Source organism: Leptodactylus fuscus, chromosome 3 (assembly GCF_031893055.1).
Source record: "Leptodactylus fuscus isolate aLepFus1 chromosome 3, aLepFus1.hap2, whole genome shotgun sequence".
NCBI lineage: Eukaryota > Metazoa > Chordata > Amphibia > Anura > Leptodactylidae > Leptodactylus > Leptodactylus fuscus.
Genome location: NC_134267.1, coordinates 18,203,566 through 18,222,648, shown reverse-complemented (window position 1 = coordinate 18,222,648; position 19,083 = coordinate 18,203,566).

Below are 19,083 nucleotides of genomic sequence, written 5' to 3'. Positions count from 1 at the left end.
GCGTTCAGCAGAATTGAGGACTAACAAGTTCTCTGTTGTCAAGGAGATGGGGAAGAAGGAAGCTTCTCAAGAAAAGGATCACAAACTTATGTCACCGCAAAAAGTTTTATACTTATACGCAGACCTAGGAGAATCGTCCGTATGAAGAAAATCTGAAGGATCTCAATAAGTTTAAACTGGTAATGAGAATACATATGGAAGTGAGGGAATTGTTGGACAATGGTTGGAGAGTTGGACAGGCCCACCAAAGGTCCGGTGGTGGGCCAAGGTCCTGACACAATCATGGACTCCAACCAAAGACAACACCTCAAAATGATCTCCTCTAGTAGGCCTAAGGAACATTGTTCAAAATTGGCAAAGATCTGAAGTTCCTTATTGTTATGGTCAACGGGCAAAGGGCTTGTCCACCAGGACTTTTTTTATTTTAGAAATTCTCACAAGGGGTAAAACAAGTAAAATATTTAATACTTACCTCACTGATCTGCAGACTTACCATCAGTCCCGACAAACTTGTCTTGTCCTTACCTGAAAAGGGGCGAGGGGTTTATGAAAAATTGGGCATTCTGGACAGTTTGAAGGCAGTCCTAGGGACTGGACATAGGAGTCCCTCAATTTTACCAATAAAAATGTTGGCAACTGTGTATCTCCTTCAGTTCCTGTTCTAATGCTACAGGGCACAAGTGCTATCCAGGCCCTTATTCAAGTGCTTCTCTAAGACCCGGTTCACATCTGCGTTCAGGGAGTCCACATGGGGACCCCCCTGAATGGAATACCAATTGCATTGACAAGCGCTGAGCAGTGAAAGCACACGGACCCCATAGACGGTAATGGGGTCTGTGCGCTTTCCGCGTGGTGTCCGCACGAGTCATGCCAACAGGAAAGTAGTTCATAAAGTACTTTTCTGTCCGCATGTTCCCTGCAGTCACTACATGGAAAAAACACGGAACCCATTATAGTCTCTCGGGTCCGTGTGCTTTCATAAGCTTACAGTAGTCCGTTCGGAGGGTCCCCATGCGGTCTCCCCAAACAGATGTGAACCAGGCCTTAGAGATCTACAGAAAATAGAAAGATCCTGATAGCAAACACTTTAATGGGTCACCACTTTGCTACATGCACAGCCCATCCGTACCCTGGCACCCTGTTTGCCCCAATACCATCCCTTCTAGAAGAAAAGAGCATCCTGATCTTCTGAATGATTCTTATCCTTTCTTCTCTACCATTACAGTACCCTTGGGATAGGTAGTCCTTGGTTGTCCCAAAAAATGGATCTGGCTTTGCAAGTCATCTTCAATGGCACTACCAGACGCAAATGTGCCAGCTGATTCTGGATAAAACAGTAAGGGCCGATCCGAGACTGGGCCACCCTTCCCCATGGGCCCCATGGCAGCCGCCTAGTCTACGATACGTGGCCACTGTCTTAAAGTCTTTCCTTCTGTCTAAATCTGCTGTGATTCAATATTGTTATGCAATGCAAAAAATTCAAAAAATTCCAGGGGGCGTAAATACTTTTTATAGGTGCTTTATCGTATTCTATTTCTAGGTGACAGGTGTTCTTGAAAGTTTGACAAGTTGAAGAAAATTTTCCTCTGACCCATGTTACATAGCGATCCTGTTCTCCGCACAGCAACCTGTATTTTTGTAATATTTTTTCCCCCAGTTCAGTCCATACCGGAGCTTGTACTTTAAAAATTCCAGAAGTTCCTTGCACTGGTGGTTGAGAAAGAATTTGATGACAAATCAACTATTTAATGCTGTCTGCTCAAACCTTGCTTTTTTGCTTTTTTTTTTTCTCTCCTGCACTGAGAAGTTGGCAATCCCGCTTACAAAAATATTGAAGGAAAAGTAGCATTCAATTGGCGGACTTCACTTTGCTTCAAATATTCCACATTAGAAATTCCTACCGATCACTTCTAAAAACTCCGTCTATGTTACACAATAGGAAAGAATGGAATTTATTAAATCAATATTTTCTAGATTTTTTTTCCTTTTTTTTTTTTTTTTTTTAATAATGTAAAATTTGCCGCTTTCCAGCGATGAGTTCCTCTTTTATGTTACAGCTCAAATGGAAGGAATCCATTCATACGAGACGCGAAGGGTTCAATAGCTCGGGAAGGCAAATTAGTGACTAGACGGCCGGAGAGTCGGTCCAGATAAATGCAGACGGGAGATTAAAAGTTGGATTTCTTTCGGAAATCGTATTAAATCTGAATTCGTGGTTGTGTTAATGGTAATATATCACCTACGTGCAGTCAGGGAGGTCATTGGGTGGATTTGACTCGTGTTCGGAAACGGTAATTGACAGACGCAACCCAAAACCCAAGCTCCAAGTCTGATAGCCATAGCACGCTATTCATTTCTGTTCAGAATTCACTGTCTTGTTTAGGCTCAGTTCACACTGTCATTGGATTTGGGTGGTCTGGCAAGAATAGCGTAGTCTGAAGCATTATTATGGACACCAAAAACATGATGGACCCATTTATGTCATGGAATCCATTAGGATTTTTTGGAAGCTTTGAAACTTGTCGTGGTGGAGGATAAGGTCCCACTATCCCCCATCACTAAACACACACACATACACACACACAGGCATACACACACATATACACACATACACACATACATAAACACACACACACAGGCATACACACACATATACACACATACACACACACATACACACACATATACACATATACTGTACCAATCTACACACACACATACACACAATACACAAACACTAACACTAACTCATGACTTCATAGAGAGAACTGTGAAGCCGTAAACTTAGCTGCAGGATCCTCATCATGTAAGAAATGAGGGAGAAACTAGAGGCAGCCAGAAGACCCCCAGGTATACTGAGAATAACCCTTTCAGCGATTTTGGCCACAGGTATACAGTCATTAACCCTTTGACTGCCTTGACTTGAGACCATTATTATAGTCCACCAGACACCTTAGAGTCCAGACCATGACTTATACCAATATTAACCCCTTCAGTGTCTTTCACCGCCAGGTATACTGACATTAACCCCTTGGCTGCCTCATCATACCATCCTTATATTGACATTACCCCCTCACTACCTTTGACCACTAGGTATTCTGACATCAAACCATTTACTACCCTTGAGAACCAGGTAGTAATATTATTAACCCCTTCACTTCCCTAGACCACTAAGGATACTGATATTAGCCATCATCCCTATCTTAGGCCACCATTAACCTCTTCACTACCTGTGACCATCATGACATCCGTGTCCACCAGGGATGGATCTTAATCATGGTTCTTAAGATTAGTGTAGGTCTCAGCGGTCCAAGCTTTACTGACCAGCAATTTATCTTCTAGTCTATGGATAGAGGACAGTGGCATGACTATCGAGATAGCAGCAGAGGCAGCTGCCACAGGGCCCGGGACATTAGGCGGCCCGGTGACAGCCGCTACCACTGCATTTTTTTATTTTTTCTTAACAGGCTGTTACCGGCTGGAGTTACTCCAGCCGGTAATGGGCCCTATTTGCTTACCGATCCTGGCAGGGCCGGGATCGGTAAGTGATGCCGCGGGGCCCACAAACACTAGTATTATACTTGGGGGTCTTTTCAGACCACCGAGTATAATGATCGGAGGCCGAAGAGAGGTAAGAAACATAAAAAAACACTGTTACTTACCTCTCCACAATCCGGGCAGGCTTCAGGCCTAGTCGTCTGATGTCTCATGACCCCGGCCTACGTCCCGGGTCATGTGACGTCTGACGTAATTGAAGATGGACTACAGCGGAGGCCTACAGCGTAGGAGCCGGGAGATAGGTGAGTAACAGAGTTTTTTTTATGTTTTTCTCCCCCTGGGTCTCCGATTATTATATTATATTATTATTATTATTATTATTATCTTTTCAGACCCCAGAGTTATGGGTGTCCACAGTGGGACATAATACTGTGTGCAGGGGCCACTATGGGGTATAATACTGTGTGCAGGGGCCACTGAGGGGTATAATACTGTGTGCAGGGGCCACTATGGGGCATAATACTGTGTGCAGGGGCCACTATGGGGCATAATACTGTGTGCAGGGGCCACTATGGGGCATAATACTGTGTGCAGGGGCCACTATGGGGCATAATACTGTGTGCAGGGGCCACTATGGGGTATAATACTGTGTGCAGGGGCCACTGAGGGACATAATACTGTGTGCAGGGGCCACTGAGGGGTATAATACTGTGTGCAGGGGCCACTATGGGGCATAATACTGTGTGCAGGGGCCACTATGGGGGATAATACTGTGTGCAGGGGCCACTATGGGGCATAATAGAGCGTGCAGTAATACGTAGTAGGGGTCTGTCGAGATCTTTGGCGTTGGTCGGGGGGGAGGCCATGTCAAAAGTTCGCCACGGGGTCCCGCCATTCCTAGTTACGCCGCTGATAGAGGATAAATATTTTTCACGACACAACCCTTTTAAAACAATTATACAGGATTAGATGAACATGGCTCCTAGACCCAACCCCACTAATTCATTAATTGGGTATAGGATTGTAGTTCAGCACCATTGAAATGAAAGGGACTGACTTGTAATACCGCGCACAACCTGCAGACAAGTGTGGAGCTCTTTATGGAAGAAAGCGGACATGTTTTTGTAACATTGTGCAACCCCTTTAAACCTGGGTGCAATCCTATATGACAAAAGTAGGAAATATAATAATGCTAGGTTGTCTGTGCGGTTTCGGGACTAGAACAGTAACTCATTTTGTCCCATCCTGGCACCGAGCCAGGAGCTGACTGGACAGGACATATGGAGTCAAGTTATAAATGTCCTGTTATTACAGACTCCTACTTACTGCTGCCCAGAAATAGAACAAGAGGCAACAATCAGCTCACAAAACTTGCTAAAATATACCGTAATATCCCAAAAGGAAAACACTCAAAGTCATGTTGTGTTGCTGAAGCAAATAGAAAACAGGAAATTCTGTTTACCCAGAGTAATGAACCCAAAAAAGTGATAAGAAAAAGGATGTTGTGTAACCTTAGGAGTGGGAGGTCACAGGATTTCAAGGGTCTTAAAGAGACAGAACCAGTAGGCAATAAAAGCAATGCTGGTGTCTGTATCATACTAATATGAGAATGACAGAGGTTATACTGGTGCCCTACAATGGGGGATATACCAGCAAATCGGCCCAACCCTGCAGATAGATGGGTTAGTGTCACCAGAACCAACATATCACCCCAGCCCTGCAGATAGATAGGTTACTGTCACCAGAACCAGCATATCACCCCAGCCCTGCAGATAGATAGGTTAGTATCACCAGACCCAGCATATCACCCCAGCCCTGCAGATAGATAGGTTACTGTCACCAGAACCAGCATATCACCCCAGCCCTGCAGATAGATAGGTTAGTGTCACCAGACCCAGCATATCACCCCAGCCCTGCAGATAGATAGGTTACTGTCACCAGGACCAGCATATCACCCCAGCCCTGCAGATAGATAGGTTAGTGTCACCAGACCCAGCATATCACCCCAGTCCTGCAGATAGATAGGTTACTGTCACCAGACCCAGTATATCACCCCAGCCCTGCAGATAGATAGGTTAGTGTCACCAGGACCAGCATATCACCCCAGCCCTGCAGATAGATAGGTTAGTGTCACCAGAACCAGCATATCACCCCAGCCCTGCAGATTGATAGGTTACTGTCACCAGGACCAGCATATCACCCCAGCCCTGCAGATAGATAGGTTACTGTCACCAGAACCAGCATATCACCCCAGCCCTGCAGATAGATAGGTTACTGTCACCAGGACCAGCATATCACCCCAGCCCTGCAGATAGATAGGTTACTGTCACCAGAACCAGCATATCACCCCAGCCCTGCAGATAGATAGGTTAGTGTCACCAGAACCAGCATATCACCCCAGCCCTGCAGATAGATAGGTTACTGTCACCAGGACCAGCATATCACCCCAGCCCTGCAGATAGATAGGTTACTGTCACCAGAACCAGCATATCACCCCCACCCTGTAGATAGATAGGTTAATGTCACCAGACCCAGCCTGTCACCCCAGCCCTGCAGATAGATAGGTTAGTGTCACCAGAACCAGCATATCACCCCCACCCTGTAGATAGATAGGTTAGTGTCACCAGAACCAGCATATCACCCCCACCCTGTAGATAGATAGGTTAATGTCACCAGACCCAGCCTATCACCCCAGCCCTGCAGATAGATAGGTTAATGTCACCAGAACCAGCATATCACCCCAGCCCTGCAGATAGATAGGTTACTGTCACCAGAACCAGCCTATCACCCCAGTCCTGCAGATAGATAGGTTACTGTCATCAGAACCAGCATATCACCCCAGCCCTGCAGATAGATAGGTTAGTGTTACCAGAACCAACATATCACCCCAGCCCTGCAGATAGATAGGTTAATGTCACCAGACCCAGCATATCACCCCAGCCCTGCAGATAGATAGGTTACTGTCACCAGAACCAGCATATCACCCCAGCCCTGCAGATAGATAGGTTACTGTCACCAGAACCAGCATATCACCCCAGCCCTGCAGATAGATAGGTTAGTGTCACCAGAACCAGCATATCACCCCAGCCCTGCAGATAGATAGGTTAGTGTCACCAGAACCAGCATATCACCCCAGGCCTGCAGATAGATAGGTTACTGTCACCAGAACCAGCATATCACTCCAGCCCTGCAGATAGATAGGTTAGTGTCACCAGAACCAGCATATCACCCCAGTCCTGCAGATAGATAGGTTAGTGTCACCAGACCCCAATATATCACCCCAGCCCTGCAGATAGATAGGTTAGTGTCACCAGAACCAGCATATCACCCCAGCCCTGCAGATAGATAGGTTACTGTCACCAGAACCAGCATATCACTCCAGCCCTGCAGATAGATAGGTTACTGTCACCAGAACCAGCATATCACCCCAGCCCTGCAGATAGATAGGTTAGTGTCACCAGAACCAGCATATCACCCCAGCCCTGCAGATAGATAGGTTACTGTCACCAGAACCAGCATATCACCCCAGCCCTGCAGATAGATAGGTTTGTGGCCACACAGATATGTTTCTGCTCCTAGTGAAGGCCCCTACATGACACTTATTGGTTTAGGAAAAATTTGGGAAGCCATCAACATCCAGCATATTACTATTACTCCACAGAGGGGCACGGCACAAATGATAAGACATTAGGGAGGAAAAACAGAACTGTGAGCGAGATGTATAAAGAAATAGACAGTATCTGGTAGAGTAGGCCGGCAGCAAAATAGTGCGCAAGCGGCCTTCACTGTCCTTTGTGTCCTTTCCAACTTTCCATAATCCAAAGACGCCTCAACCAGTATTATATATGGCATGAGGTATCTGGGGGCCTGTTACAAATTTTACATTAGGACCAATACCCATAGTCTATAGAAGAATAGTCCCAACTCCCAAGAAGGGGCATTTCTTCTTCGTACAATATGGTCACTACGACCATGCCAAGAGCAGTAGGCTATAGAAGACAACCCGGATTTTATCCATTATTGTTTTCCAGGTCCATATTTGATATCAAGCTCAGGATTGGCCGTCTATAAGTGTGTGGGGCTTCCAAAAAAAAAACTAATTCAGGCGAACGAATTCAGGCCTGCCGAATTGTATGATGCTCAATTCTTTGTTGTCTCGGGAGGTAAGCCACCAGAGTCGAGAAGAATGGCTGTTTTTGGAAGGTGTACGGTTGCCTTAAGAACAGAGGATTAAGGAAGAAGATGAGTCCAATTTATTCCATTCACAAAATTTTACCAAAAACTTTTGTTTTTTCTATATTCCAGAAGGAAATATCCTTTAATTACCATTCCAAGGGAGAAATATTTAGCGCAGTAAAAACATTTGTAAAGGGGACATATCTGAGTAAATGTAGCATGACATGAGCTTGGATAAGGTCTTAAGTATCGGAGTATGTGTCAGCAAACACAGGGAGTAGTTTTCTATATTGTTTTCTCGTACGGAACTTTTTGGAATCGCAGACAACTGACTGGCTATTTATCATGTGTCTTGCGGGTGACAGCTGAAGAACTGTTAATAAAAACAAGTCCAACCCTCTTCAAAGGGAAAGAGAAGGCTCTCGTAACCAGATCCGCGGTACAGGACTCTCCGTACTAAGCAGAGAAGCTTTGAAGAATCTCGCACCAAACATGAGCCTACAATAGAAAAAAATTCACAGAATTGTCTAATAGAGGTCAATGTTTTATACCTTGTTGAAATACATATTGTAGATTCATTTTTCTTCTCCGATTTTTTTTTTGTACAACATCTGCTAAAGATTAGTAGAGTTCTTAAGAAGATATCTCGAAATGGTTAGGAGAAAAAAAAACAAAGAAAGTCATTTATCAGTCTTCGAGGAACTTCACGAGCTTCTGAAAGTTTTGTAGAAATCTACAAGAGAAAGAAGTGGGGTCCTTCATCCCCTTGATTGAAGTTTCTGAAGGGGTAGAGCTAAGATAAAAGGGGCTTAGTCTTATTTGAGAAGGTGGGGAAGGTTTCTTCTGCAGAAAGCTGCCTCCTAGACAGAGACTAAGCAAGTGGAGCTCTCAAATTTTGCCAAACCTAAAGTTCTTATGTGTTAGGAACCTACTGCAATATATATAACAGTTAGTCCAGGGCAACCAGAATCCCCTGCACACCGAGGCAAAACAGCACTGAGCGTCCAACGCTCTCCAAACCGGAGCAGAACCAGGTCCCAGAGGTCTTCGCCAGAGCTCCTGATGGTGGAGATGAACCCAGAACCGCAGCTACCTATAGAGCGTCACAAGCACAGCGTACCCCAAGTTACAGTGGAACCAGAAAACCCAAATATCACTCACCTAGGTGGGTGAAGAAACAGATGAAGCTGGTCAGCAGAGTTGAGTGCAGTAATGGACGATCGCCAGGACAGTACAGGCCGGGTCGGTATTGAAGAGGTCACGATGTATCGAGGGATAGACAGGACGAAGTCGAACAAGCCGGGTCATACACTGGAGGTCACGGGGTATCAGAGTTGCAAGTCAAGGAGAGGTGGTCTTCAGGCAAGCCGGGTCATACACCGGAGGTCTCGTGTTTAGAGTTGCAGGTCAAACATTTTAGATAACTTTCTACAGTAGTGGACCTTATACTAGTAAAATGAAAATAAAAACACATACATCACGATGGTTGAACCAGTTGTTTTAACAAATTTTTCAAAATTTTTAGATTTGGCCAAGCTGAAATTTTATTGGGTTCTTTGACATTGTCCATCATTTCGAAGGGAAATAGAGCGCTGAATATGGAGCCCCTGATGCTAGTGGGAACATAGCCTAAGATATTAGAAAACGGATTTCACATTATTAATGTATATGAAAGACCTTTTTCTCCTGGAAGGGCTCTTTTGACCATATTTACAGTGGGTTCTCCTTGCCATTGATGTTCTACATCTGTGAAGCTCCATCGATCTGACGTCACCTTCAGCCCCGTACACCTGCTCGTTTCTTCTCGCGGTATGAACAGCGTTCATTTTAATGATCGCATTTGATCTTTATTCAGCGCTTTCAAGTGGTGGAATGCATGAAGTAACACATCAAGAGAATCTCGTAATCTCAGCTTGATGTTCTTTTGCCTTCTTTCAACCTCACCGGCTACAGAACGGCAGAGAGAAGTCACATCTACTGTATTTTTTCCATAATTTTTGAGGATGAAGGCGTTAAGACGGAACGAGACTTCTAAAACATAAAGTAAATTCGGCGTAACGTCCACCAACGTCTACAATGTGTCAGAGAGACGGGTTCTTCGAAAACCGAGGTTGTAGAACGGCTTGACGTTCATTGACATTTCGTCGTGCCAGGAGTAGTTACATTCCGGCAGATGATCAAGTGGAGGTTTTAGGCGTACATGAGGTCTTTGAGTTTGGCCGCTTGGATTAAAAATGAGGGTTAGAGCTTCACATTGGGTTAAGCTTTCTTCATAATGTCTTTGTTACTTGACCTGTCAGACACCCATCCGTGACAAGTGAGTGTATCAGTTTCAAAAGCAGTCACTCTCCTCCTGAAATTGCACAGAGGCCGTGTTGAGGCAGCCGATTCTTGTTTTCATGGGCTCATATTCTGCATGCTTGTCTGGAGATATTTCAAAAGTTTTTTTTTCTTTTTTTTTTTCTAAAAATCTTCCCCTCATGTCTTTGAACGGCTCATGACCGCGTTAAGTACAGTTTGAGGAGCAAAGACGTCGTAATGAGAAGAAAATGAAGAAGGCAAGGCTTATGTTACACAACTCATTCAACGTATTTTATTTTATTTTTTTACTGGCCAAAAACACCCACGTTTTCGAGAAGCAAGCTGGTGTGGGCAGAGTACGTGGATCCTATTTAACCCGTTCCATCTCTGTAAGCGCTCACTACACATGTGTTTTCTCCAGGTCAGGAGGAGACCACAAAACTTGTTAGGTTGCATATGGTATTTTTGATATAATTTTACAACTTTTTGCATGATGTTGCTTATGACATCCTATTAGTTCTGTGTACTTCTATAGGAGTTCCATATGGTGTCCTGTATGGGCACTACTTGAGTACACCGAGTTCCCAATGTATTTTCTGCTCCCTAACCATACATCTTTGACAGTAGACAAGGGGAGAAAGATGGCGGCCACAGGAAAGTTTTCACATTTCGGGTCCATATGTACAAAGTGCAAAGTGGTTTTTCCGTCTCTATTGAATTCTAAGAAGGGAAACATGGCATCAGTTGGAGCACACCAAAATTTTGTTTTGTATGCTGGCACATGGATGGCTTACAATAACACCTCTGTACAGACCTTCTGCATCACAGGTAGGTATGGAGACCCCTATGAAATAACTTTACCACCATACACTGTCTACCAATTAGTATTTGGACCCCTGTGGTAGAATAGAAAAACACCATTTATTCCTATGCAATAGTTGGTAGACCCCAGCAGACGCTTCCTTATGGATGGGATTGATGGACACAATACTCCCGGATGCCTGGTGACACTCCTGGTGTATGTGAGCCATCGGTGGGGTGCGGTTTCTCTGGTCAGCACTCGTTGGTCTCTATCTCCCAGTTTCGGGGGTCCAATTCCAATAATCACCGTTCACCTTCCACTTCCTAATCACATAGGCCACTGTCCTTGCCTTAAGGATCGACCATTTCTGTGCTACCCCACAGTGACCCCTTTCTTGAAATCGGACAACTCTGCACTGCATGGCTTCTTGCATGGGACTAATGCCAATGCCAATGCTGCTTCCTTTTCAATGGCGGAAGGTGTGACGTACATCACCACCGCAGATATCTTCATTTGCATGGGTGTCCAAATACTTATTGGTAGACAGTGTATTATGGCTAGTAACTGGTATAAATCTCGAAGTCTACGTTCACATCTGCACCGAAGTCTCTGTTGCAATGTCCACCTGAAAAATGGTGGCGGAAAAAGTCCTGCACGGAGGACCCCATTACATTCAATAGAGTCTGTTGAACTCCATATGTTTCCACTAATTCAGCGGTCCGCCTATCCATTGCTCTGGTCGTCCAACAGGAGAAAAAAAAATAGACAGGATGAAAGATGGCGGCCTTGAGTTATACAGACCGAGGACAAATTGATCAAAACTGTGTGAAATAAAAATTTTCTTTTTTGCGCTCTGATTGATCGTTTAATGATTGGACAGTACAAACTAAGGTCTCACCTACACAACCAAGTGTACGGGCCAAGAAGGGTCAAATTATTTAGCGCTCTGGCGACCTCCGAATGTCATCTGAGTACCTTCTGTCCTCCACTGATTTCATCAGGAAGTTGTAGAGCATCAGAAGCCCCCTTGGACAGTGCATTTGGTCGTGTACATGACTACTGCTGTGACGGATTATGGTGACATAATCGGCAAAGGGAAGAGGTCACAGCACTCCTAAGCTTCACTGCCACTAACGGCTGATCGGTGGAGGGTGCCGGGTACAGGAAACCCACAGATCACATAGTGATGACCTATTCTAAGTCCCTGAAAATCTTGGAACATTAAATGGTACCATTCCGAAGTTCAATGTATCCAGACTACAATGCACATATAAATCTAGTTTAAATGTGGCGATCCCATGTGATGCCGGTCAACCACGTACTGCAAATGCCCTTGTGACCCTTAAAAATGACTCCGCAAAACACCTCGACTCAATGTTCAGAGGTATTTCTCAGAAATTGTCTTTCATCTCCAAAAAACCCACTTTCTCCAGGGATCCCTAATATATACCACTACAGTATTTTCCTAGTAATTCTCCTTCCAGGCATACGACCATTACATAACTTGACGGTGATCCCTGGATACGTTTGTAATGGACCCTCATCGTGGCAGCAGCTAAAAGTGAGAATGTCAGAAATGTGGGTAATGGGGGTCCCCACGGTGCAACGTCCAACTCTATTGTAGTTGTATGAAAACCAGATGGTCCGCTGACTCTATGAGCGACATTCATGGTGGGACTGAGATATACATAATATGGAGTCTGCTATACCATAGACTGACTGACCAAAGTGCAGAATGAGTACGAGTTGTCAGACCAAACCTTCACTAACCAGGAGTCTGACGTCTTTGATCATCCTCATCATCAATATCTAGACCTCCACTGGGAAAAAATAACCAGCCCCTGCGGAATAACCCAGAGTTAAATGCACAGATGGTCATCTAGTACGATTTAAAGGGAATGTGTCAGCAAAAAATGTTAAATATATTTTTTAAACTACTATAGCCTGTCATTTTCACTCTAGCCACTAAGCCTAATAACAAACTGACAATTCCCAATTATGTGTTCTTTTGCAGCAGTTGCCTCATTTACATCACATACATACTGAGCTGCAATACCAACCACAACCACTATACAATCTATAGCGCTGTGCTCAGTGCCGCACCTCCCATGAGGCGACCTGAAGCGAGCGCTTCGGGCGGCACTATGCCAGGGCCTCAGGGAGGGCGGCATTTTTGCTTCCCTAAGCCAGTCCAGGACAAGCTGTCCTGGACTGGCTTATCACCGAGCGGTGGTTTGGGGAGGCCACTGGAGCAGCGCTGCTCCAGCAGCCTCCCCTCTACTCTCTGCCGGCGAACGGTGCTAAGCCCCGCCCCCTTCACTCGGCCATGCCCCCGACCCGCCCGGCCAACGCCGGGGGGGGGGGGGGGCGCTTTCTGCAGTTAGCCTCGGGCGGCGAAAGGAGCAGGCTCACCCCTGGCTGTGCTTGATCAGCAGTGAAGAGGTCACTGTGTTTGTTTGATACGATATGCAGGGTTGAGTGATCGGGATCGGGAAAGATCGGATCCCGATCGGCGATCGAGCAAATTTCACGATCGCGATCGGCTACAAAATGATCGAAAATCGGATTTTAAAAACGATCCTGAAATCTCAAGATTGGCTCAACCCTATCGATGTGATCTCTTTGAACAGGTGATCGGTGGGGTGACGGACCCCCCATAATCTAGGATTAGGTCACACCTCTTTCAATCCATTTTTATACACCCTAATTCTGAGTTAATAGTGGGAGGTCTTCTGTTCAGGATCCTCATCTTTTGGCCAGAGTGGAGACAGCTCACAAAGAGTGTCTCCCTCTTTGGAGGACCTGTCCTGTCCTGCATTACGCAGACAACCAGCGCCGCACCTCCCATGAGGCGAAATGAAGCGACCGCTTCAGGCAGCGCTATGCCAGGGCCCCAGGGAGGGCGGCATTTTTGCTTACCTAAGCCAGTCCAGGACAAGCTGTCCTGGACTGGCTTAGCACCGAGCGGTGGATTGGGGAGGCCGCTGGAGCAGCGCTGCTCCAGCGGCCTCCCCTCACGCTCAGGCAGAGAGCAGGTCCTCTCTCTGCCTGCTCTCTGCCTGCGAACGCCGCTAAGCTCTGCCACCTTTGCTTCGCCCCACCCCACGCTCCGCCACGCCCCCTCCTCCCGGGAAGGGGGGGGGGGCGACTTTCTGTCATTCGCCTCGTGCAGCGAAAAGGGCAGGTTCACCCCTGACAACCTATTCATATGAATGGACACTTTGTAATACTTTGCTTCTCCTGTGGGGGTGCTACAGGGAAACTGAATACCTACTGCCAAGTTTCCCTACAGATGGCAGCTGATCGCTTAGGATCCCAACAAGGGGGTCATTTTGTGATCTATTTATTGTCAAGTGATCCCTCCAATGCGGAGAAGCCCTTTAAAGACTCGGCCGCGGCGGAGAGAAATAAACACATTAGAGTTAATATTTTCGTATTACTACACTGTTATGGCATGCCGGTTTCTCCTTCGAAAAAAAAAGAAGGTTTTTGTAAACCAGAGACACCTGGAAAGTTACTTCTCAGCCCTTCCTGGTCTCAGATTTCCTGTTTAATGTTGCACATTATGCGGTCGGCTTTTTACAATTTGCGGTCGTCCTCTCGATTGCCTTTCTTTGGTTCTACACGGATAAGCTTTGCTTAACACAAAGGAAGTAATCTTTCTAAAATTGCTGACCAGATCATTAAACGACTAGCCAGATTTCACAAGCCGAACGCTACGAGGAGACGTGCCTCTAAAGGCTTGGAAAGGAGCCGCAGCTCGGAACAGCAAACTCCTGATAATTGGGGATTTAATGAGGCTGCAGATCGCGAGATTTATTTCCGTACAGTCATAAAGCTTCTTTCTTTAAAAAAAAAAATAAAAAAAATTTAACAATGAGGTGAGGCCAGAGGGGCGAGCGGTTTGCGGATTAAGACAAGGTAGGACACACAGATGTAGCAGTGCCAGGTTTTGCTATTGGTCAGAACAACCGTCTCTTTGGAGGCGATGGGCAGAGTTGTTACAAAATAGCCTACGGGATTGGAATAGCTGGTGCATGGCGGGGGGGGGGGGGGGGGGCAGAATGCTTCCAGAAACAGAAGGGTTAATAGATTAGTGTTGACGATGAACAAAATGAAGCAAATGAAGAAACAAGAAATGTAAATCCCATCAATATTTGGTGTGACCTTTGTTCTTTGGAGGAGGAGTCCTGGAAGTGATGATCCGGCCCCTGCAGAGACAGCCCTGATCTCATCATCATCCAGTCCGTCTGGGATGACATGAAGAGACAAATGGATTGGAGCAAGCAACATACAGAGAACATCTGTGCTTAGTTCTCCAAGATGGCGGCGGGAACAACCTCCCTGCCCAGTTCTGCCAAAACCTGTAAGTACCGAGAAGAACTGATGGAAGGCAAAGGGCAAAGGTCACACCAAATATGGACGGGATTTACATTTCTCTTTTCTTCATTCAAAATAAACTATTAAAGGGGTCCAGGATGTAGGGCTGGATTAAAAAAACAAGCACAAAACTAAAAACCTCAGAACTGGGACTCATTCAGACTCGCTGGGATGGAGGTCATGAGGCTCACATGGCAGCGATGAGGACCCGGGGACTTATGTGCGTGACGACCTCTCCAGAAACCACCGAGATTCGTTTCAGTGGCAATGTGAGCCTCTCCACTTCTTGCATGGTGGAACACACAGAATAGGGGAATGGGACTAGACAATGGCGCCACCGGGTTAGTGGAGTAAGTCTATTTCTGAGTTCCAAATCTTAGAAACCACTTTAACCCTTTGATTTTTAAAAGCCTTGTTTCCAGCATATTGTCCACACCCACCTACAATTTTTGAACAGTATTGAGTGCCTTATCCTCTCGAACTCATGTTAGCGATGTTGGACATGTTCCCATTTTTGTATATCGTGGACCTATGTATGTTCAACTGCTGCTCCATTTATTGTCCTCACTGTGGTTGCCTGGTTGGGTAAAAATTTTGATGGAGGTCCCACCGCTAAGACCCCCCACCTGTCCACTGGATAGGCTCTCAAGTTTGGAAAACCCATTTTCAACAATCTTAGTATGGTATTCTAAATTAATACAGGGGAGTTATTGAGACCACCAGAGAAGAACATGATCTGGAGACCCCCATGTGTACACAGACAACCCGACTGATTTCAATGTGCACTGTGTAATGCTTCATTTGCCCTGTGGGGGCAGCGCAGAAAAACTGAAGACCTGCAAATCAATCCCTTTGATGACTGAAGAACTCATTACTCCAGTTCTCAACAGCAGGGCAGCCTATGACACATTTACACCCTTAGATTTTAGCCAGAATTTGTTAAGGACTCCAATTTGTCATGAAACCAATCCAACTCACTATAATGAGCATAAACACTGGGTGGCCACATATAGACACCTACAGGATAGACATCACAGGACAAAATAACACATTTATTTTAAGTCTGTCATCTTGCGTCGTTCAACTTGGGATATGCTGAGACAAGAGGAAAGGTAAAGAAGAAGACACCTGTGTTTTTGGAGACCTCTTTAGTATAGGCCTCTTTGGGATATCTGATCAATGGGGCCGGCCCCTGCACAAATCAGCTCTTCTAGGCCACGTCTGATGGCCACCAAAGTCAATGGGAGCTGATCCATTGTACCGGTGCCTAGTCACAATGCAGGGCAAGGAACCAAAGACCTCCGGCTCCCTGCAGCATATAGTAGGATCATCGGATGTGGCCTAGAACAGCTGACCCATGTAAGAGCCAGTTATTGACTCCCCACCGGTCAGATATTTATGGTTTTCCCTAAGAACGGACCACATATATATATATATATATATATATATATATATATATATATATATATATATGTATAGTCCTATGAAAAAGTTTGGGCACCCCTATTAATCTTAATCATTTTTAGTTCTAAATATTTTGGTGTTTGCAACAGCCATTTCAGTTTGATATATCTAATAACTTATGGACACAGTAATATTTCAGGATTGAAATGAGGTTTATTGTACTAACAGAAAATGTGCAATATGCATTAAACCAAAATTTGACCGGTGCAAAAGTATGGGCACCTCAACAGAAAAGTGACATTAATATTTAGTAGATCCTCCTTTTGCAAAGATAACAGCCTCTAGTCGCTTCCTGTAGCTTTTAATCAGTTCCTGGATCCTGGATAAAGGTATTTTGGACAAACAATTCAAGTTCAGTTAAGTTAGATGGTCGCCGAGCATGGACAGCCCGCTTCAAATCATCCCACAGATGTTCAATGATATTCAGGTCTGGGGACTGGGATGGCCATTCCAGAACATTGTAATTGTTCCTCTGCATGAATGCCTGAGGATTTGGAGCGGTGTTTTGGATCATTGTCTTGCTGAAATATCCATCCCCGGCGTAACTTCAACTTCGTCACTGATTCTTGAACATTATTCTCAATAATCTGCTGATACTGAGTGGAATCCATGCGACTCTCAACTTTAACAAGATTCCCGATGCCGGCATTGGCCACACAGCCCCAAAGCATGATGGAACCTCCACCAAATTTTACAGTGGGTAGCATGTGTTTTTCGTGGAATGCTGTTTCTTTTTGGACACCATGCATAACGCCTTTTTTTTATAACCAAACAACTCAATTTTTGTTTCCAAAATGAAGCTGCCTTGTCCAAATGTGCTTTTTCATACCTCAGGCAACTCTATTTGTGGCGTACGTGCAGAAACGGCTTCTTTCTCATCACTCTCCCATACAGCTTCTATTTGTGCAAAGTGCGCTGTATAGTTGACCGATGCACAGTGACACCATCTGCAGCAAGATGATGCTGCAGCTCTTTGGAGGTGGTCTGTGGATTGTCCTTGACTGTTCTCACCATTCTTCTTCTCTGTCTTTCTGATATTTTTCTTGGCCTGCCACTTCTGGGCTTAACAAGAACTGTCCCTGTGGTCTTCCATTTCCTTACTATGTTCCTCACAGTGGAAACTGACAGGTTAAATCTCTGAGACAACGTTTTGTATCCTTCCCCTGAACAACTATGTTGAACAATCTTTGTTTTCAGATCATTTGAGAGCGGGCTGTCCATGCTCGGCGAACATCAAACTTAACTGAACTTGAATTGTTTTGTAGAAAGAAATGGTCCAAAATACCTTCATCCAGGATCCAGGAACTGATTAAAAGCTACAGGAAGCGACTAGAGGCTGTTATCTTTGCAAAAGGAGGATGTACTAAATATTAATGTCACTTTTCTGTTGAGGTGCCCATACTTTTGCACCGGTCAAATTTTGGTTTAATGCATATTGCGCATTTTCTGTTAGTACAATAAACCTCATTTCAATCCTGAAATATTACTGTGTCCATCAGTTATTAGATATATCAAACTGAAATGGCTGTTGCAAACACCAAAATATTTAGAACTAAAAATGATTAAGATTAATAGGGGTGCCCAAACTTTTTCATAGGACTGTATATATATATATATATATATATATATATATATATATATAAATTCCATTCCAAACCTATTAAGTGCCTTGAAGCCTTTATATATACGACATATAATGTATCACTGGAACTGAGCAGCTTTCTACAGAGACCGCCATATTGTGATGGTCATGGAATTAATAGAGTACCAAAAATTTTTTGACTCAAAATGGTCTTCATCAAATTCCAATATACAAAATAACAACATCTTGAGGCTGAAACCAACAACCGGTTCAATATCAATCATTATCTTTCCACACTTGTTATCATTAAACCTCAAGTTGATCTCCCGACTTATCCAATGCTAAGTACCAGAATTAAAGCTGTCACTTGGAGGACGGAGGTAATCCCCCATAAGGACCTTCCTTCTGCCATAATCAGAGAAGAAGTCACTCTCCTCACTTCACGCCCCGCCATAAGATTCTCCACTGAGGTCATATAACAACAGCCCATAATGACAAGTGTGGGAAAACTCACCCGCTCTCATCCAAGACTTCATATATGAACATCCTACAGGAGAATCTAAACCTTCACTGCCCTCCTCGTCTTATCTAGCATTCACTGATACAAATGTACATCTAGCCAAATAAGAAAATGATCATAGGAATCATATTCTTAGAAGGAGCAGTATTATAGTAGTTGTATTCTTGTACATAGGAGCAGTATTATAGTAGTTATATTCTTGTACATAGGAGTAGTATTATAGTAGTTATATTCTTGTACATAGGAGCAGTATTATAGTAGTTATATTCTTGTACATAGGAGCAGTATTATAGTAGTTATAGTCTTGTACATAGGAGCAGTATTATAGTAGTTATATTCTTGTACATAGGAACAGTATTA